Genomic DNA, 22553 nt, shown 5'->3' with positions numbered 1-22553 from the left:
ATGAGTTACTGTGAAGAATAAACTACCAACGGGACATTAACAACTGTAACATCTTATGCTTCACGGAGTCGTGTCTGGGCGACGACAATGTTAACATAGAGCTGGCTGGTTCCACGATGTGCCGGCAGGATAGAACAGAGGCTTCTGGTAAGAAAAGGGGCGGCGGTCTATGTATTTTTGTAAACAACAGCTGATCACGATATCTAATGAAGTCTCAAGTTATAACTTGCCTGATGTAGAGTTTCTCATGACAAGCTGTAGACCACACTACCTACAGAGAGAGTTTTCATCCCTATTCTTTGTAGCTGTTTACATGCCACCACAGTCAGAGGCTGGCACTAAGATAGCATTTAATGAGCTGTTTTCCGCATAGGCAAACAAGAAAACGATCACCCAGAGGCGGCGTTTCTATTAGCCGGGGACTTTAATGCAGGGAAACTTAAATCAGTGTTACCAAAAAAACTTACCAGCATGTTAAATGTTCAACCAGAGGGAAAATAACTCTGGACCACCTACAGTATACTCCACACACAGAGATGCGTACAAAGCTCTCCCTCGCCTTCCATTTGGAAAATCTGTCCATAATTCCGTCCTCCTGATTCCTGCTTACAAGCTAAACATTAATGCAGGAAGCACCAGTGACTAGATCAATAAAAAAGTTGTCAAATGAAGCAGATGCTAAGCTACAGCACTGTTTTGCAAGTACAGACTGGAATATGTTCCAGGATTCCTCCAATGGCATTGAGGAGTAAACCACATCTGTCATTGGCTTCATCAATAAGTGCATCGATGACGTCCTCCCCACAATGAACGTATGTACATACCCAACCAGAAGCCATGGATAACAGGCAGCAACCGCACTAAGCTAAAGGCTAAAGCCGCCGCTTTCAAGGAGTGGGATTCTAACCCGGAAGCTGATAAGAAATCCCACTATGCCATCTGACGAACCATCAAACAGGCAAAGCGTCATTACAGGACTAAGATCGAGTCGTACTACACCGGCTCTGACGCTCGTGGGATGTGGCAGGGCCTGCAAACCATTACAGACTACAAAGGGAAGCACAGCTGAGAGCTGCCCAGTGACACGAGCCTACCGGACGAGCTAAACTACTTCTATACTCGCTTCGAGGCCAATAACACTGAAACATGCATGAGAGCACCAGCTGTACCAGAAGACTGTAGGATCAATCTCTCCGCAGCCGATGTGAGTAAGACCTTTAGACAGGTCAGAATTCACAAGGCCACAGGGCCAGACGGATTACCAGCTCGTGTACTGCAAACATATGCTGACCAACTAGCAAATGTCTTCACTGACATGTTCAACCTCTCCCTGTCTGCGTCTGTAATACCAACATATTTTAATAAGCAGACCACCATAGTCCCTGTGCCCAAGGAAGTTAAGGCAACCTACCTAAATGACTACCTACACGTAGCACTCACATCTGTAGCCATAAAATACTTTGAAAGGCTGGTCATGGCTCACATCAACACCATTATCCCAGAAACGCTAGACCCACTCCAATTTGCATACCGCCCCAACAGATCCACAGATGATGCAGTCTCTATTGAATTCCACACTGCCCTTTCCCACCTGGACAAAAGGAACACCTATGTGAGAATGTTATTCATTCACTACAGCTCAGTGTTCAACACCACAGTGCCTTCAAAGCTCATAAATAAGCTAAGGACCCTGGGACTAAACACCTCCCTAAACACATTAACACCTACAACCAGACCCTGGACTGACAGGCCGCCCCCTAGGTAGTAAGAGTAGATAACAACACATCCGCTATACTGATTCTCAACACAGGGGCACCTCGGGTGCATTCTCAGTCGCCTCCTGTACTCCCTGTTCACTCATGACTGCACGGCCAGGCACGACTCCAACACCATCATAACATTTTCCGATGACACAACAGTGTCAGGCCTGATCACCAACAACGAGACAGTCTATAGGGAGGAGAACAGAAACCTGGCCGTTTGGTGCCTGGACAACAACCTCTCCCTCAAGGTGACCAAGACAAAGGAGATGATTGTGGACTACAGGAAAAAGAGGACAGAACACGCCCCCATTCTCATCGACGGGGCTGAAGTGGAGCAGGTTGAGAGCTTCAAGATCCTTGGTGTCCACATCACCAACAAACTAAGATGGTCCAAGCACACCATGATAGTCATGAAGAGGGCACGACAAATCCTATTCCCCATCTAGAGACTGAAAAGATTTGGCATGGGTCCTCAGATCCTCAAAATGTTCTACAGCTGCACCATCGAGAGCATGGTTGCATCACTGCCTGGTATGGCAACTGCTCGGCCTCCGACCGCAAGGCACTACAGAGGGTAGTGCAAACGGCCCAGTACATCACTGGGGACAAGCTTCCTCCCATCCAGGACCTCTATGCCAGGCGGTGTCAGAGGAAGGACCTAAAAATTGTCAAAGACTCCAGCCGCCCGAGTCATAGACGGTTCTCTCTGCTACCGCAAGACAAGCGGTACCGGCATACCAAGTCTAGGTCCAAGAGGCTTCTAAACAGCATCTAACCCCAAGCCATAAGACTCCTGAACATCTAGTCAAATGGCTACCCGACTATTTGTCCCTCCCCCCTCTCCACACCACTGCCATTCTCAGTTGTCATCTATGCATAGTCACTTTGATTAATTCTACCTAGATGTACATACTACCTCAACTAACCGGTGCCCCCGCACATTGACTCTGTACCCGGCACCCCCCTGTATATAGTCCCTTTAATAACTCTACCTACATGTACATACTACCTCAACTAACCGGTGCCCCCGCACATTTACTCTGTACCGGCACCCCCCTGTATATAGTCCCTTTAATAACTCTACCTACATGAACATACTAGCTCAACTAACCGGTGCCCCCGCACATTGACTCTGTACCGGCACCCCCCTGTATATAGTCCCTTTAATAATTCTACCTACATGTACATACTACCTCAACTAACCGGTGCCCCCGCACATTGACTCTGTACCGGCACCCCCCTGTATATGTTGTTCTTTTTTACTACTGCTCTTTAATTACTTGTTACTCTCATCTCTTATTTTTTTTTAACTGCACTGTTGGTTAGGGGCTCGTAAGGAAGCATTTCACTGTACCTGTTGTATTTGCATTTCACTGTACCTGTTGTATTTGCATTTCACTGTACCTGTTGTATTTGGTGCATGTAACTAATAAGATTTGATTTGATTTGATCAATGGCTGTCTTCACCACTGCAGAAAAGCCTTTGATTGAGACATATGCAATATAATATGGCCACAGAGAGAAAAGCCTCTATATGTCCCAGACGCTGAGGTGTTGTTCAATATACCCCTGATGGGGAGGTGTTGTTCTATATCCCCCTGACGGGGAGGTGTTGTTCTATATACCCCTGATGGGGAGGTGTTGTTCTATATACCCCTGATGGGGAGGTGTTGTTCAATATACCCCTGACGGGGAGGTGTTGTTCTATATCCCCCTGATGGGGAGGTGTTGTTCTATATACCCCTGATGGGGAGGTGTTGTTCAATATACCCCTGACGGGGAGGTGTTGTTCTATATCCCCCTGATGGGGAGGTGTTGTTCAATATACCCCTGACGGGGAGGTGTTGTTCTATATACCCCTGATGGGGAGGTGTTGTTCAATATACCCCTGATGGGGAGGTGTTGTTCTATATACCCCTGATGGGGAGGTGTTGTTCAATATACCCCTGACGGGGAGGTGTTGTTCTATGTCCCCCTGATGGGGAGGTGTTGTTCTATATCCCCCTGATGGGGAGGTGTTGTTCTATATCCCCCTGATGGGGAGGTGTTGTTCTATGTCCCCCTGACGGGGAGGTGTTGTTCTATGTCCCCCTGATGGGGATGTGTTGTTCTATATCCCCCTGACGGGGAGGTGTTGTTCTATATCCCCCTGACGGGGAGGTGTTGTTCTATATACCCCTGACGGGGAGGTGTTGTTCTATATCCCCCTGACGGGGAGGTGTTGTTCTATATCCCCCTGACGGGGAGGTGTTGTTCTATATCCCCCTGACGGGGAGGTGTTGTTCTATATACCCCTGACGGGGAGGTGTTGTTCTATATCCCCCTGACGGGGAGGTGTTGTTCTATATCCCCCTGACGGGGAGGTGTTGTTCTATATACCCCTGACGGGGAGGTGTTGTTCTATATACCCCTGACGGGGAGGTGTTGTTCTATATACCCCTGATGGGGAGGTGTTGTTCTATATACCCCTGACGTGGAGGTGTTGTTCTATATACCCCTGACGGGGAGGTGTTGTTCTATATACCCCTGATGGGGAGGTGTTGTTCTATATACCCCTGACGGGGAGGTGTTGTTCTATATACCCCTGACGTGGAGGTGTTGTTCTATATACCCCTGACGTGGAGGTGTTGTTCTATATACCCCTGATGGGGAGGTGTTGTTCTATATACCCCTGACGTGGAGGTGTTGTTCTATATACCCCTGACGTGGAGGTGTTGTTCTATATACCCCTGACGGGGAGGTGTTGTTCTATATACCCCTGATGGGGAGGTGTTGTTCTATATCCCCCTGTTGGGGAGGTGTTGTTCAATATACCCCTGATGGGGAGGTGCTGTTCTATATCCCCCTGACGGGGAGGTGCTGTTCTATATCCCCCTGACGGGGAGGTGTTGTTCTATATCCCCCTGACGGGGAGGTGCTATTTTATATCCCCCTGACGGGGAGGTGTTGTTCTATATCCCCCTGATGGGGAGGTGTTGTTCTATATCCCCCTGACGTGGAGGTGTTGTTCTATGTCCCCCTGATGAGGAGGTGTTGTTCTATATCCCCCTGATGGGGAGGTGTTGTTCTATGTCCCCCTGACGGGGAGGTGTTGTTCTATATACCCCTGACGTGGAGGTGTTGTTCTATATACCCCTGATGGGGAGGTGTTGTTCTATATACCCCTAACGGGGAGGTGTTGTTCTATATACCCCTGACGGGGAGGTGTTGTTCTATATCCCCCTGACGGGGAGGTGTTGTTCTATATCCCCCTGACGGGGAGGTGTTGTTCTATATCCCCCTGACGGGGAGGTGTTGTTCTATATACCCCTGATGGGGAGGTGTTGTTCTATATACCCCTGATGAGGAGGTGTTGTTCTATATACCCCTGATGGGGAGGTGTTGTTCTATATCCCCCTGACGGGGAGGTGTTGTTCTATATACCCCTGATGGGGAGGTGTTGTTCTATATCCCCCTGACGGGGAGGTGTTGTTCTATATCCCCCTGACGGGGAGGTGTTGTTCTATATACCCCTGATGGGGAGGTGTGGTTCTATATCCCCCTGACGGAGAGGTGTTGTTCTATATCCCCCTGACGGGGAGGTGTTGTTCTATATCCCCCTGATGGGGAGGTGTTGTTCTATATCCCCCTGACGGGGAAGTGTTGTTCTATATCCCCCTGACGGGGAGGTGTTGTTCTATATCCCCCTGATGGGGAGGTGTTGTTCTATATCCCCCTGACGGGGAGGTGTTGTTCTATATCCCCCTGATGGGGAGGTGTTGTTCTATATCCCCCTGATGGGGAGGTGTTGTTCTATGTCCCCCTGACGGGGAGGTGTTGTTCTATGTCCCCCTGATGGGGAGGTGTTGTTCTATATCCCCCTGACGGGGAGGTGTTGTTCTATATACCCCTGACGGGGAGGTGTTGTTCTATATCCCCCTGACGGGGAGGTGTTGTTCTATATACCCCTGACGGGGAGGTGTTGTTCTATATCCCCCTGACGGGGAGGTGTTGTTCTATATACCCCTGACGTGGAGGTGTTGTTCTATATACCCCTGATGGGGAGGTGTTGTTCTATATACCCCTGATGGGGAGGTGTTGTTCTATATCCTGACGGGGAGGTGTTGTTCTATATACCCCTGACGTGGAGGTGTTGTTCTATATACCCCTGACGGGGAGGTGTTGTTCTATATACCCCTGACGTGGAGGTGTTGTTCTATATCCCCTGACGGGAGGTGTTGTTCTATATCCCCCTGATGGGGAGGTGTTGTTCTATATCCCTGACGGGGAGGTGTTGTTCTATATACCCCTGATGGGGAGGTGTTGTTCTATATACCCCTGATGAGGAGGTGTTGTTCTATATCCCCTGATGGGGAGGTGTTGTTCTATATACCCCTGATGAGGAGGTGTTGTTCTATATCCCCCTGACGTGGAGGTGTTGTTCTATATCCCCTGACGGGGAGGTGTTGTTCTATATCCCCTGACGGGGAGGTGTTGTTCTATATCCCCTGACGGGGAGGTGTTGTTCTATATACCCCTGACGGGGAGGTGTTGTTCTATATACCCCTGATGGGGAGGTGTTGTTCTATATCCCCTGACGGGGAGGTGTTGTTCTATATACCCCTGATGGGGAGGTGTTGTTCTATATCCCCTGACGGGGAGGTGTTGTTCTATATCCCCTGACGGGGAGGTGTTGTTCTATATACCCCTGATGGGGAGGTGTGGTTCTATATCCCCCTGACGGGGAGGTGTTGTTCTATATCCCCCTGACGGGGAGGTGTTGTTCTATATCCCCCTGATGGGGAGGTGTTGTTCTATATCCCCCTGACGGGGAGGTGTTGTTCTATATCCCCCTGACGGGGAGGTGTTGTTCTATATCCCCCTGATGGGGAGGTGTTGTTCTATATCCCCCTGACGGGGAGGTGTTGTTCTATATCCCCCTGATGGGGAGGTGTTGTTCTATATCCCCCTGATGGGGAGGTGTTGTTCTATGTCCCCCTGACGGGGAGGTGTTGTTCTATGTCCCCCTGATGGGGAGGTGTTGTTCTATATCCCCTGACGGGGAGGTGTTGTTCTATGTCCCCTGATGGGGAGGTGTTGTTCTATATCCCCTGACGGGGAGGTGTTGTTCTATGTCCCCCTGACGGGGAGGTGTTGTTCTATATCCCCCTGACGGGGAGGTGTTGTTCTATGTCCCCCTGATGGGGAGGTGTTGTTCTATATCCCCCTGACGGGGAGGTGTTGTTCTATATCCCCCTGACGTGGAGGTGTTGTTCTATATACCCCTGACGGGGAGGTGTTGTTCTATATACCCCTGACGGGGAGGTGTTGTTCTATGTCCCCCTGACGGGGAGGTGTTGTTCTATGTCCCCTGACGGGGAGGTGTTGTTCTATGTCCCCCTGACGGGGAGGTGTTGTTCTATATCCCCCTGACGGGGAGGTGTTGTTCTATATACCCCTGACGGGGAGGTGTTGTTCTATATCCCCTGACGGGGAGGTGTTGTTCTATATCCCCTGACGGGGAGGTGTTGTTCTATATCCCCCTGACGTGGAGGTGTTGTTCTATATACCCCTGACGGGGAGGTGTTGTTCTATATCCCCCTGACGGGGAGGTGTTGTTCTATATACCCCTGACGGGGAGGTGTTGTTCTATATCCCCCTGACGGGGAGGTGTTGTTCTATATCCCCCTGACGGGGAGGTGTTGTTCTATATCCCCCTGATGGGGAGGTGTTGTTCTATATCCCCCTGACGTGGAGGTGTTGTTCTATGTCCCCCTGACGGGGAGGTGTTGTTCTATATCCCCCTGACGGGGAGGTGTTGTTCTATATCCCCCTGACGGGGAGGTGTTGTTCTATATCCCCCTGACGGGGAGGTGTTGTTCTATATCCCCCTGATGGGGAGGTGTTGTTCTATGTCCCCCTGACGGGGAGGTGTTGTTCTATATCCCCCTGACGGGGAGGTGTTGTTCTATATCCCCCTGATGGGGAGGTGTTGTTCTATGTCCCCTGACGGGGAGGTGCTGTTCTATATCCCCCTGACGGGGAGGTGTTGTTCTATGTACCCCTGACGGGGAGGTGCTGTTCTATATACCCCTGACTTGGGTTGATAAATACAGCAGGATGGAGATGCTTTCTACCTGACTTGATATGGACGTCTCAGACTGTCTCTCTCCATCATAGATTGACTAACATATTCATCGGAACTGTCAGGACCACTGCTTTGTGGCCATAGGTCTCTCTCTCTGTCTCTCTCTCGCTCTCTCTTGTGAGAAAGTGAAATAAAAAAACAATAGTCAGAAGAAACAAAAAAATAATAATAAGTACATTAAAAATCATTGCACTCAAAGGTTTCAAACAGATAAAGCTGTAAAATGTAAGTCTGTCCTGAGCTGCCAGAGCCGCCAGTCTGTCCTGAGCTGCCAGAGCCACCAGTCTGTCCTGAACTGCCAGAGCCGCCAGTCTGTCCTGAGCTGCCAGAGCCACCAGTCTGTCCTGAGCTGCCAGAGCCGCCAGTCTGTCCTGAGCTGCCAGAGCCGCCAGTCTGTCCTGAGCTGCCAGAGCCGCCAGTCTGTCCTGAGCTGCCAGAGCCGCCAGTCTGTCCTGAGCTGCCAGAGCCACCAGTCTGTCCTGAGCTGCCAGAGCCGCCAGTCTGTCCTGAGCTGCCAGAGCCGCCAGTCTGTCCTGAGCTGCCAGAGCCGCCAGTCTGTCCTGAGCTGCCAGAGCCGCCAGTCTGTCCTGAGCGGCCAGAGCCGCCAGTCTGTCCTGAGCTGCCAGAGCAGCCAGTCAGCCAGGAGCTGCCAGAGCCGTCAGTCAGCCAGGAGCTGCCAGAGACGTCAGTCAGCCAGTAGCTGCCAGAGACGTCAGTCAGCCAGTATCTGCCAGATCCGTCAGTCAGCCAGGAGCTGCCAGAGCCATCAGCCAGCCAGGAGCTGCCAGAGCCGTCCATCACGCCGACGCTGCCGGAATCTCCCAGATGGGAGACCAGATGGGATGGCATATCGCTGCAGAATGCTGTGGTAGCCATGCTGGTTATGTGTGCCTTGAATTCTAAATAAATCGCTGACAGTGTCACCAGCTAAGCTCCCCCACACCATAACATCTCCTCCTCCATGCTTCACGGTGGGAAATGCAGAGATCATCTGTTCACCCACACCGCGTCTCAAAAATACATGACTGTTGGAACCAAAAATCTCCAATTTGTACTCCAGACCAAATTACACATTTCCACCGATCTAATGTCCATTACTTGTATTTCTTGGCCCAAGCAAGTCTCTTCTTATTATTGGTGTCCTTTAGTAGTGGTTTCGTTGCAGCAATTCGACCATGAAGGCCTGAATCATGCAGTCTCCTCTGAACAGTTTATGTTGAGATGTGTCTGATAATTGAACTCTGTGAAGCATTGATATGGGCTGCAATTTCTGAGGCTGGTAACTCTAATGAACGTATCCTCTGCAGCAGAGGTAACTCTGGGTCTTCCATTCCTGTGGCGGTCCTCATGAGAGACAGTTTCATCATAGCACTTGATGGATTTTGCGACTGCACTTTCAAAGTTTTTGAAATGTTCCGTATTGACTGACCTTCACGTCTTAAAGTAATGATGAACTGTTGATTCTCTTTGCTTATTTGAGCTGTTCTTGCCATAATATGGACTTGCTATTTTACCAAATCGGGTTACGGTATCTTCTGATTACTCCCCCACCTTGTAACAACACAACTGACTGGCTCAAACGCATAAAGAATGAAAGAAATTGCACAAATTAACTTTTTAGAAGGCACACCCGTTAGTTGAAATGCATGACTACCTCGTGAAGCTTGTTGAGAGAATGCCAACAGTGTGGCATTTGCTCAGGACATTGTTTTCACTGAGGAAATGTTGGAGTATGCTGTTGAGGATATTGCAGAGGATTTTTCCAAGGTTAGTGTTCGCGCAGATTTGACAGTAAATTATTGGGGTCAAATTTGTCTCCACTTTTGTGGATTGGGGTGATCAGACCTTGGTTCCAAATACTGGGGAAGATGCCAGGGCGAAGGATAATGTGGAAGAGTTTAACAATAGCAAATTCTAATTTGTGGTCTGTATATTTCATCATTTCATTTAGGATACCATCAACATCACAGGCCTTTTTGTGTTGGAGGGTTTGTATTTTGTCCTGTAGCTCATCCAATGTAAATGGAGATTCCAGTGGGTTCCAGTGGGGTCCAGTGGTAGTCTTTAATAGCTGATTTTAAATTTTGATAATGATAATGTACAGTTGAAGTCGGAAGTTTACATACACCTTAGCCAAATACATTTAAACTCAGTTTTTCACAATTCCTGACATTTATTCCTAGTAAAAATTATCTGTCTTAGGTCAGTTAGGATCACCACGTTATTTTAAGAATGTGAAATGTCAGAATAATAGTAGAGAGAATGATATATTTCAGCTTTTATTTCATTCATCACATTCCCAGTGGGTCAGAATTTTTTCATACACTCAATTAGTATTTGGTAGCATTGCCTTTAAATTGTTCAACTTGGGACAAACGTTTCGGGTAGCCTTCCACAAGCTTCCCACAATAAGTTGGGTGAATTTTGGCCCATTCCTCATGACAGAGCTGGTGTAACTGAATCAGGTTTGTAGACCTCTTTGCTCACACACGCTTTTTCAGTTCTGGCCACATATTTTTTACGGGATTGAGGTCAGGGCTTTGTGATGGCCACTCCAATACCTAGACGTTGGTGTCCTTAAGCCATTTTTCCACAACTTTGGAAGTATGCTTGGGGTCATTGTCCATTTGGAAGACCCATTTGCGACCAAGCTTTAACTTCCTGACTGATGTCTTGAGATGTTGCTTCAATATATCCACATCCTTTTCCTACCTCATGATGTCATCTATTTTGTGAAGTGCACCAGTCCCTCTTGCAGCAAAGCACCCCCACAACATGATGCTGTCACCCCCGTGCTTCACGATTGGGATGGTGTTCTTCGGCTTGCAAGCCTTCCCCCCTTTTCCTCCAAACATAACGATGATCATTATGGCCAAACAGTTTTTAAAAAATTCATCAGACCAGAGGACATTTCTCCAAAGAGTATTATCTTTGTCCCCATGTGCAGTTGCAAACCATTGTCTAGCTTTTTTATGGTGGTTTTGGAGCAGTGGCTTCCTCCTTGCTGAGTGGCCTTTCAGGTTATGTCGATATAGGACTCATTTTACTGTGGATATAGATAATTTAGTACCTGATTCCTCCAGCATCTTCACAAGGAACTTTACTGCTGTTCTGGGATTGATTTGCACTTTTCGCACCAAAGTACGCACATCTCTAGGAGACAGATCTCCTTCCTGAGCGGTATGATGGCTATCTAGTCCCATGGTGTTTATACTTGCGTACTATTGTTTGTACAGGTGAACGTGGTACCTTCAGGAATTTGGAAATTGCTCCCAAGGATGAAACAGACTTTTGGAGGTCTCCAACTTTTTTTCTGAGGTCTTGGCTAATTTATTTGGATTTTCCCATAATGTCAAGCAAAGAGGCACTGAGTTTGAAGGTAGGCCTTGAAATACATCCACAGGTACACCTCCAATTGACTCAAATTATGTCAATTATCTTATCAGGAACTTCTAAACCATGACATGATTTTCTGGAATTTTCCAAGCTGTTTAAAGGCACAGTCACCTTAGTGTATGTAATCCCCTGACCCACTGGATTTGTGATACAGTGATATAATCTTTCGGTAAACAATTGTTGAAAAAATTACTTGTGTCATGCACAAAGTAGATATCCTAACCGACTTGCCTGTAACGGTTGTCATCGGGAGAAAGAGAGGACCAAGGTGCAGCGTGGTAGGTATTCATTGTAATTTCATAAAGAATGAATCCCGAAACCAAAAACAATACACGACAAAAGAAGAGCTCTGAACGGTGCAACAAAACACAGAACAGAAAATAAACATCCACAACTCAAAAGTGAAACCAGGCTACCTAAGTATGATTCTCAATCAGGAAACCAGGTATCTACCTAAGTATGATTCTCAATCAGGAAACCAGGTATCTACCTAAGTATGATTCTCAATCAGGAAACCAGGTATCTACCTAAGTATGATTCTCAATCAGGAAACCAGGTATCTACCTAAGTATGATTCTCAATCAGGAAACCAGGCTACCTAAGTATGATTCTCAATCAGGAAACCAGGCTACCTAAGTATGATTCTCAATCAGGAAACAAGGCTACCTAAGTATGATTCTCAATCAGGAAACCAGGTATCTACCTAAGTATGATTCTCAATCAGGAAACCAGGTATCTACCTAAGTATGATTCTCAATCAGGAAACCAGGTATCTACCTAAGTATGATTCTCAATCAGGGAACCAGGTATCTACCTAAGTATGATTCTCAATCAGGAAACAAGGTATCTACCTAAGTATGATTCTCAATCAGGAAACCAGGTATCTACCTAAGTATGATTCTCAATCGGGAAACCAGGTATCTACCTAAGTATGATTCTCAATCAGGGAACCAGGTATCTACCTAAGTATGATTCTCAATCAGGAAACCAGGTATCTACCTAAGTATGATTCTCAATCAGGGAACCAGGTATCTACCTAAGTATGATTCTCAATCAGGAAACCAGGTATCTACCTAAGTATGATTCTCAATCAGGAAACCAGGTATCTACCTAAGTATGATTCTCAATCAGGAAACCAGGTATCTACCTAAGTATGATTCTCAATCAGGGACAACGATTGACCGCTGCCTCTGATTGAGAACCATACCAGGCCGAACACAGAAAATCCCAAATTATAGAAAAAAGAACATAGACAACCCACCCAACTCACGCCCTGACCATCCTAAAACAAAAGACAAAACAAAGGAACTAAGGTCAGAACGTGACATTGCCAAAACTATAGTTTGTTGACAAGAAATTTGTGGAGTGGTTGCAAAGCGAGTTTTAGTGTATGTATTCTTCCGACTTCAACTGTACATGTTTTTGCGCTTGGTTTCTTTTTTATACGGAGAAGGGATTTGATTCTTCAACCACACTGAGCTGTTTTCTGACATGCTGTTCCTTCTTTTTTCTTAGTGTATTTCTGTACCATAGTGAAGGCTTTGGTTCTGGTTTTCTCGGTCTCTGTGTTTTTGGTTGGATAGGTTTCTCAATTTCTTTCTTAGGTTTTTGCATTCTTCATCAAACCATTTGTCATTGTTAGTTCCTTAGGCTTTCTGCTAAAAAAAATGTGTATTCTCTCTCTCTCTCTCTCTCTCTCTCTCTCTCTCTCTCTCTCTCTCTCTCTCTCTCTCTCTCTCTCTCTCTCTCTCTCTCTCTCTCTCTCATAGGGGATTCTGCAGAAGTCTCTGCAGACCTGGGCTATGCTACAGCATGAGGTTTGTAACAGATGTACATTACGCTTCTGCTTCTCCATCCCTCTCTCACCCACCTTTATGTACCCTTTCTACATCCTTCCACCACTCTCTTCTCCTTCTCACCTCCACCTATACCCCTCCCACTATTCCTCCTCTCCTTAACGCTACACCCTCCCCCTGTCCTCTCCTCTGTCCCCCATCCTCTCCTCCTTCCGCCATCTTCTACTCCCTCCCCGCTATCTTCTACTCTGTCCCCGCTGTCTTCTCCTCCCTCCCCACTGTCTTCTCCTCCCTTCCCTGTCCTATCCTCCCTCCCCCGTCCTCTCCTCCCTCCCCCGTCCTCTCCTCCCTCCCCCGTCCTCTCCTCCCTTCCCTGTCCTCTCCTCCCTCCCCCCCCGACCTCTCCTCCCTCCCCCATCCTCTCCTCCCTCCCCCGTCCTCTCCTCCCTCCCCCGTCCTCTCCTCCCCTGTCCTCTCCTCCCTCCCCACTGTCTTCTCCTCCCTTCCCTGTACTATCCTCCCTCCCCCCGTCCTCTCCTCCCTCCCTCCCCTCCTCCCTCCCCCGTCCTCTCCTCCCTCCCCCGTCCTCTCCTCCCTCCCCCGTCCTCTCCTCCCCCTGTCCTCTCCTCCCTCCCCACCGTCCTCTCCTCCCTTCCCTGTCCTCTCCTCCCTCCCCCGTCCTCTCCTCCCTCCCCACTGTCCTCTCCTCCCTTCCCTGTCCTCTCCTCCCTCCCCCGTCCTCTCCTCCCTCCCCCGTCCTCTCCTACCCCTGTCCTCTCCTCCCTCCCCACTGTCTTCTCCTCCCTCCACCCTGTCCTCTCCTCCCTCCCTCGTCCTCTCCTCCCCCTGTCCTCTCCTCCATCCCCACTGTCTTCTCCTCCCTCCACCCCGTCCTCTCCTCCCTCCCCCATCCTCTCCTCCCCCTGTCCTCTCCTCCCTCCCCACTGTCTTCTCCTCCCTCCACCCTGTCCTCTCCTCCCTCCCCGTCCTCTCCTCCCCCCTGTCCTCTCCTCCCTCCCCACTGTCTTCTCCTCCCTCCCCCCTGTCCTCTCCTCCCTCCCCGTCCTCTCCTGCCCCCTGTCCTCTCCTCCCTCCCCACTGTCTTCTCCTCCCTCCCCACTGTCCTCTCCTCCCCCCTGTCCTCTCCTCCCTCCCCACTGTCTTCTCCTCCCTCCCCATGTCTTCTACTCCATCCCCCTGTTCTCTCCTCTCCTCCCTCCCCTGTTGTCCTCTCCTCTCTTTCCCATCCTCTTCTCCCTCCCCTGCCCTCTCCTCCCCCTGTCCTCTCCTCCCTCCCCCGTCCTCTCCTCCCCGTCCCCTCCCCCTGTCCTCTCCTCCGTCCCTGCCTCATTCCCTCCTTACCCTGTCCTCTCCTCCCTCCCTCCCCATCCTCTCCTCTCTCCCCATCCTCTCCTCCCTCCCCCTGTCCCCTCCTCCCTCCCCCCTGTCCTCTCCTCCCTCCATACAGTCTTCTACTTCCTTCCCCCTGTCCTCTCCTCCATCCACCCTGTCCCTCTAACTTTCACTCCATTTCTCCTTTCACTTGTCTTTTCTATCTCCCTCCCCTCTTCCTTTCCTCCTTTAGACTCTCCTCATCAACTCCAAAACAACCTGCGCAGCACCATATATATGCACACCCAGACCCAGCTCCACTAGCCATCTATTATTCAACATAAGATGTAAAAAAACATGCAGGGAGAGAGAGAGAGAGAACGAGAGATAGGAAGAGTGGTACAGAGAGAGAGAGAGTGAGAGAGAGAGAGAGAGGAGAGAGAGAGAGAGAGAGAGAGAGAGAGAGAGAGAGAGAGAGAGAGAGAGAGAGAGAGAGAGAGAGAGGATAGCTCCAGTCTCAATGCACCCCTCAGTATGCTTTAAAAGATAGAAGAGCTGAAATTACCCATCTGTTGTCCACTTGTATTTTAATGGGGTGGGATGGAAGGAGAGACGATGCTGGAGAGATGGCTGAGGAAGGAGAGATGAAATGATGTACAGTACATTCGGAAAGTATTCAGACCCCTTGACTTTTTCCACATTCTTTTACGTTACAGCCTTATTCAAAAAATGTATTAACTTGTTTTTTTCCCCTTATCAATCTACACACAATACCCAATAATGACAAAGCAGAAACAGGTTTTTAGAAATTGTTGCAATTGTATTTAAAAAAGGAAACATCACATTTACATACTATAAGAACTCAGACCCTTTACTCAGTACTTTGTTGAAGCACATTTGGCAGCGATTACAGCCTCAAGTCTTCTTTGGTATGATGCTACAAGCTTGGCACACCTGTATTTGGAGACTTTCTCCCATTCTTCTCTGCAGATCTTCTCAAGCTCTGTCAGGTAGGATGGGGAGGGTCGCTGCACAGCTATTTTCAGGTCTCAACATCTCCAGAGATGTCCAATCAGGTTCAAGTCTGATTTTGCTCTGACAACTGTCAAGCCCTGGAGCTAACTGTCAAGCCCTGACCTTAGAGATCCTTTTAATTCTCTATTTGGTTAGGTCGGGGTGTGACTAGGGTGGGCAATCTATGTTTTCTATTTCTTTGCTGCCCGGGTATGGTTCCCAATCAGAGGCTATTGTTGTCTCTGATTACTTAGGCAGACTTTTTCCACATGTAGTTTGTGGGATGTTGTTTTTGTATAGTTGCTGTGTAGCCTGCAGAGCATTACGTTAGTTTTTTATTTTGTTGTTTTTCTGTATTCATTTGAATAAAAGAAAGATGTACACCTACCACGCTGCACCTTGGTCTCCTCATTCAAACGACGAACGTAGCTGGGACCTTATATAGACAGGTGTCTGCTTTCCAAGTCAAATCCATTTAATTGAATTTACCACAGGTGGACTCCAATCAAGTTGTAGAAACAACTCAAGGATGATCAATGGAAAAAAGATGCAGCAGAGCTCAATTTAGAGTCTCATAGCAAAGGCCGGAATACTTATGTAAATAATATCTGTTTAAACATTTCTATAAATTTGCTAAAATTTATAAAAACCTGTTTTCACTTTGTCATTATGGGATATAAAGAGTAAATTGATGAGGTGAAACGAGTAATCAATTTTAGTATAAAGCTGTAACATAACAAAATGCGAAAATGTCAAGGGGTCTGAATATTTCCAAATGCACTGTCTATAGACATGTTATTTAAAACTCTCTATCTATAGCCATGTTACTTTCTATTCCTTATATAAAGCCATGATATTTTCTACTCCCTATATAAAGCAATGTTATTTTCTACTTTATATATAAAGCCATGTTATTTTCTACTCCCTACACAAAGCCATGTTATTTTCTAATTTATATATATATATATAGCCATGCTATTTAATAATCCTTTTCTATAGCCATGTTAATTTCTACTCCCTGTATAAAGCCATGTTATTTTCTGCTCCCTGTGTAAAGCCAGGTTATTTTCTACTCCTTGTATATAGCCATGTTATTTTCTACTCCCTATATAAAGCCATGTTATTGTCTACTCCCTATATATAGCCATGTTATTTTCTACTCCCTGTATATAGCCATGTTATTTTCTACTCCCTATATAAAGCCATGTTATTTTCTACTCCCTATATAAAGCCATGTTATTTTCTACTCCCTATATACAGCCATGTTATTTTCTACTCCCTATATAAAGCCATGTTATTTTCTACTGCCTATATAAAGCCATCTTATTTTCTACTCCCTATATGAAGCCATGTTATTTTCTACTCCCTATATAAAGCCATGTTATTTTCTACTCCCTATATAAAGCCATGTTATTTTCTACTCCCTATATATAGCCATGTTATTTATACTCCCTATATATAAACATGTTATTTTCTACTCCCTGTATAAAGCCATGTTATTTTCTACTCCCTATATATAGCCATGTTATTTTCTACTCCCTATACAAAGCAATGTTATTTTCTAATTTATATATATATATATATAGCCATACTATTTAATAATCCTTTTCTATAGCCACGTTATTGTCTACTCCCTGTAGATAGCCATGTTATTGTCTACTCCCTGTATATATATAGCCATGTTATTTTCTACTCCCTATATAAAGCCATGTTATTTTCTACTCCCTATATAAAGCCATGTTATTTATACTCCCTGTATACAGCCATGTTATTTTCTACTCCCTATATAAAGCCATGTTATTTATGCTCCCTGTATACAGCCATGTTATTTTTCTACTCCCTATATAAAGCCATGTTATTTTCTACTCCCTATATAAAGCCATGTTATTTATACTCCCTGTATACAGCCATGTTATTTTCTACTCCCTGTATATAGATAGCCATGTTATTGTCTACTCCCTGTATATAGATAGCCATGTTATTTTCTACTCCCTATATAAAGCCATGTTAGTTATACTCCCTGTATACAGCCATGTTATTGTCTACTCCCTATATAAAGCCATGTGATTTTCTACTCCCTGTATATAGCCATGTTATTTTCTACTCCATATATAAAGCCATGTTATTTTCTACTCCCTATATAAAGCCATGTTATTTCTACTCCCTGTATACAGCCATGTTATTTCAACTCCCTGTATACAGCCATGTTATTTTCTACTCCCAATATAAAGCCATGTTATATATACTCCCTGTATACAGCCATGTTATTTTCTACTCCCTGTATATAGCCATGTTATTTATACTCCCTGTATATAACCATGTTATTTTCTACTCCCTACATGTAGCCATGTTATTTTATACTCCCTATATAAAGCCATGTTATTTTCTACTCCCTGTATATAGCCATGTTATTTTCTACTCCCTGTTTATAGCCATGTTATTTTCTACTCCCTGTATATAGATAGCCATGTTATTTTCTACTCACTGTACATAGCCACGTTATTGTCTACTCCCTGTATATAGCCATGTTATTGTCTACTCCCTGTATATAGATAGCCATGTTATTTTCTACTCCCTATATAAAGCCATGTTATTTTCTACTCCCTATATAAAGCCATGTTATTTATACTCCCTGTATACAGCCATGTTATTTTCTACTCCCTATATAAATCCATGTTATTTATACTCCCTGTATACAGCCATGTTATTTTCTACTCCCTATATAAAGCCATGTTATTTTCTACTCCCTATATAAAGCCATGTTATTTATACTCCCTGTATACAGCCATGTTATTTTCTACTCCCTGTATATAGATAGCCATGTTATTGTCTACTCTCTGTATATAGATAGCCATGTTATTTTCTACTCCCTATATAAAGCCATGTTATTTATACTCCCTGTATACAGCCTTGTTATTTTCTACTCCCTATATTAAGCCATGTTATTTTCTACTCCCTATATAAAGCCATGTTATTTTCTACTCCCTATATAAAGCCATGTTATTTTCTACTCCCTATATAAAGCCATGTTATTTTCTACTCCCTATATACAGCCATGTTATTTTCTACTCCCTATATAAAGCCATGTTATTTTCTACTCCCTATATAAAGCCATGTTATGTTCTACTCCTTTTATAAAGCCATGTTATTTTCTACTCCCTATATAAAGCCATGTTATTTTCTACTCCCTATATATAGCCATGTTATTTATACTCCCTATATATAAACATGTTATTTTCTACTCCCTGTATAAAGCCATGTTATTTTCTACTCCCTATATATAGCCATGTTATTTTATACTCCCTATACAAAGCAATGTTATTTTCTAATTTATATATATATATATATAGCCATACTATTTAATAATCCTTTTCTATAGCCACGTTATTGTCTACTCCCTGTAGATAGCCATGTTATTGTCTACTCCCTGTATATATATAGCCATGTTATTTTCTACTCCCTGTATATAGCCATGTTATTTTCTACTCCCTATATAAAGCCATGTTATTTTCTACTCCCTATATAAAGCCATGTTATTTATACTCCCTGTATATAGCCATGTTATTTTCTACTCCCTATATAAAGCCATGTTATTTTCTACTCCCTATATAAAGCCATGTTATTTTCTACTCCCTGTATATAGCCATGTTATTTTCTACTCCCTATATAAAGCCATGTTATTTTCTACTCCCTATATAAAGCCATGTTATTTATACTCCCTGTATACAGCCATGTTATTTTCTACTCCCTATATAAAGCCATGTTATTTATACTCCCTGTATATAGCCATGTTATTTTCTACTCCCTATATAAAGCCATGTTATTTTCTACTCCCTATATAAAGCCATGTTATTTTCTACTCCCTGTATATAGCCATGTTATTTTCTACTCCCTATATAAAGCCATGTTATTTTCTACTCCCTATATAAAGCCATGTTATTTATACTCCCTGTATACAGCCATGTTATTTTCTACTCCCTATATAAAGCCATGTTATTTTCTACTCCCTATATAAAGCCATGTAATTTATACTCCCTGTATACAGCCATGTTATTTTCTACTCCCTGTATATAGATAGCCATGTTATTGTCTACTCCCTATATAAAGCCATGTTATTTATACTCCTGTGTATACAGCCTTGTTATTTTCTACTCCCTATATAAAGCCATGTTATTTCCTACTCCCTATATAAAGCCATGTTATTTTCTACTCCCTATATAAAGCCATGTTATTTTCTACTCCCTATATAAAGCCATGTTATTTTCTACTCCCTATATAAAGCCATGTTATTTTCTACTCCCTATATACAGCCATGTTATTTTCTACTCCCTATATAAAGCCATGTTATTTTCTACTCCCTATATAAAGCCATGTTATTTTCTACTCCTTATATAAAGCCATGTTATTTTCTACTCCCTATATAAAGCCATGTTATTTTCTACTCCCTATATATAGCCATGTTATTTATACTCCCTATATATAAACATGTTATTTTCTACTCCCTGTATAAAGCCATGTTATTTTCTACTCCCTATATATAGCCATGTTATTTTCTACTCCCTATACAAAGCAATGTTATTTTCTAATTTATATCCTATATATATATATATATGTTATTTTCTATATATATATATATATATATATATATATAGCCATACTATTTAATAATCCTTTTCTATAGCCACGTTATTGTCTACTCCTGTAGATAGCCATGTTATTGTCTACTCCCTGTATATATATAGCCATGTTATTTTCTACTCCCTGTATATAGCCATGTTATTTTCTACTCCTATATAAAGCCATGTTATTTTCTACTCCCTATATAAAGCCATGTTATTTTCTACTCCTATATAAAGCCATGTTATTTATACTCCTGTATATAGCCATGTTATTTTCTACTCCCTATATAAAGCCATGTTATTTTCTACTCCTATATAAAGCCATGTTATTTTCTACTCCCTATATAAAGCCATGTTATTTTCTACTCCTATATATAGCCATGTTATTTATACTCCCTATATATAAACATGTTATTTTCTACTCCCTGTATAAAGCCATGTTATTTTCTACATATATAGCCATGTTATTTTCTACTCCCTATACAAAGCAATGTTATTTTCTAATTTATATATATATATATATATATATATATATATATATATATATATATATATATATATATATATATATATAGCCATACTATTTAATAATCCTCTTCTATAGCCACGTTAGTCTACATGTAGATAGCCATGTTATTCTACTCCCTATATATAAGTTATTTTCTACTCCCTGTATATAGCCATGTTATTTTCTACTCCCTATATAAAGCCATGTTATTTTCTACTCCTATATAAAGCCATGTTATTTTCTACTCCCTATATAAAGCCATGTTATTTATACTCCTGTATATAGCCATGTTATTTTCTACTCCTATATAAAGCCATGTTATTTCTACTCCTATATAAAGCCATGTTATTTTCTACTCCCTGTATATAGCCATGTTATTTTCTACTCCCTATATAAAGCCATGTTATTTTCTACTCCCTATATAAAGCCATGTTATTTTCTACTCCCTGTATATAGCCATGTTATTTTCTACTCCCTATATAAAGCCATGTTATTTTCTACTCCTATATAAAGCCATGTTATTTATACTCCTGTATACAGCCATGTTATTTTCTACTCCTATATAAAGCCATGTCATTTATACTCCCTGTATACAGCCATGTTATTTTTCTACTCCCTATATAAAGCCATGTTATTTTCTACTCCCTATATAAAGCCATGTTATTTATACTCCCTGTATAAAGCCATGTTATTTTCTACTCCCTGTATATAGATAGCCATGTTATTGTCTACTCCCTGTATATAGATAGCCATGTTATTTTCTACTCCCTATATAAAGCCATGTTAGTTATACTCCCTGTATACAGCCATGTTATTGTCTACTCCCTATATAAAGCCATGTTATTTTCTACTACCTGTATATAGCCATGTTATTTTCTACTCCATATATAAAGCCATGTTATTTTCTACTCCCTATATAAAGCCATGTTATTTCTACTCCCTGTATACAGCCATGTTATTTCAACTCCCTGTATACAGCCATGTTATTTTCTACTCCCAATATAAAGCCATGTTATATATATACTCCCTGTATACAGCCATGTTATTTTCTACTCCCTGTATATAGCCATGTTATTTATACTCCCTGTATATAACCATGTTATTTTCTACTCCCTATATATAGCCATGTTATGTTATACTCCCTATATAAAGCCATGTTATTTTCTACTCCCTGTATATAGCCATGTTATTTTCTACTCCCTGTATATAGCCATGTTATTTTCTACTCCCTTTATATAGATAGCCATGTTATTTTCTACTCCCTGTACATAGCCACGTTATTGTCTACTCCCTGTATATAGCCATGTTATTGTCTACTCCCTGTATATAGATAGCCATGTTATTTTCTACTCCCTATATAAAGCCATGTTATATTCTACTCCCTATATAAAGCCATGTTATTTTCTACTCCCTGTATATAGCCATGTTATTTTCTACTCCCTGTATATAGATAGCCATGTTATTTTCTACTCCCTGTACATAGCCACGTTATTGTCTACTCCCTGTATATAGCCATGTTATTGTCTAATATAATATAATAATATAATAAATTATATAGATAGCCATGTTATTTTCTACTCCCTATATAAAGCCATGTTATATTCTACTCCCTATATAAAGCCATGTTATTTTCTACTCCCTATATAAAGCCATGTTATTTATACTCCCTGTATACAGCCATGTTATTTTCTACTCCCTATATAAAGCCATGTTATTTATACTCCCTGTATACAGCCATGTTATTTTCTACTCCCTATATAAAGCCATGTTATTTTCTATATATAAAGCCATGTTATTTATACTCCTGTATACAGCCATGTTATTTTCTACTCCTGTATATAGATAGCCATGTTATTGTCTACTCTCTGTATATAGATAGCCATGTTATTTTCTACTCCCTATATAAAGCCATGTTATTTATACTACCTGTATACAGCCATGTTATTTTCTACTCCCTATATAAAGCCATGTTATTTTCTACTCCCTATATAAAGCCAT

The sequence above is a fragment of the Oncorhynchus keta genome, chromosome 19 (assembly GCF_023373465.1).
Source record: "Oncorhynchus keta strain PuntledgeMale-10-30-2019 chromosome 19, Oket_V2, whole genome shotgun sequence".
Taxonomy (NCBI): domain Eukaryota; kingdom Metazoa; phylum Chordata; class Actinopteri; order Salmoniformes; family Salmonidae; genus Oncorhynchus; species Oncorhynchus keta.
This window is presented reverse-complemented; position numbering follows the sequence as displayed.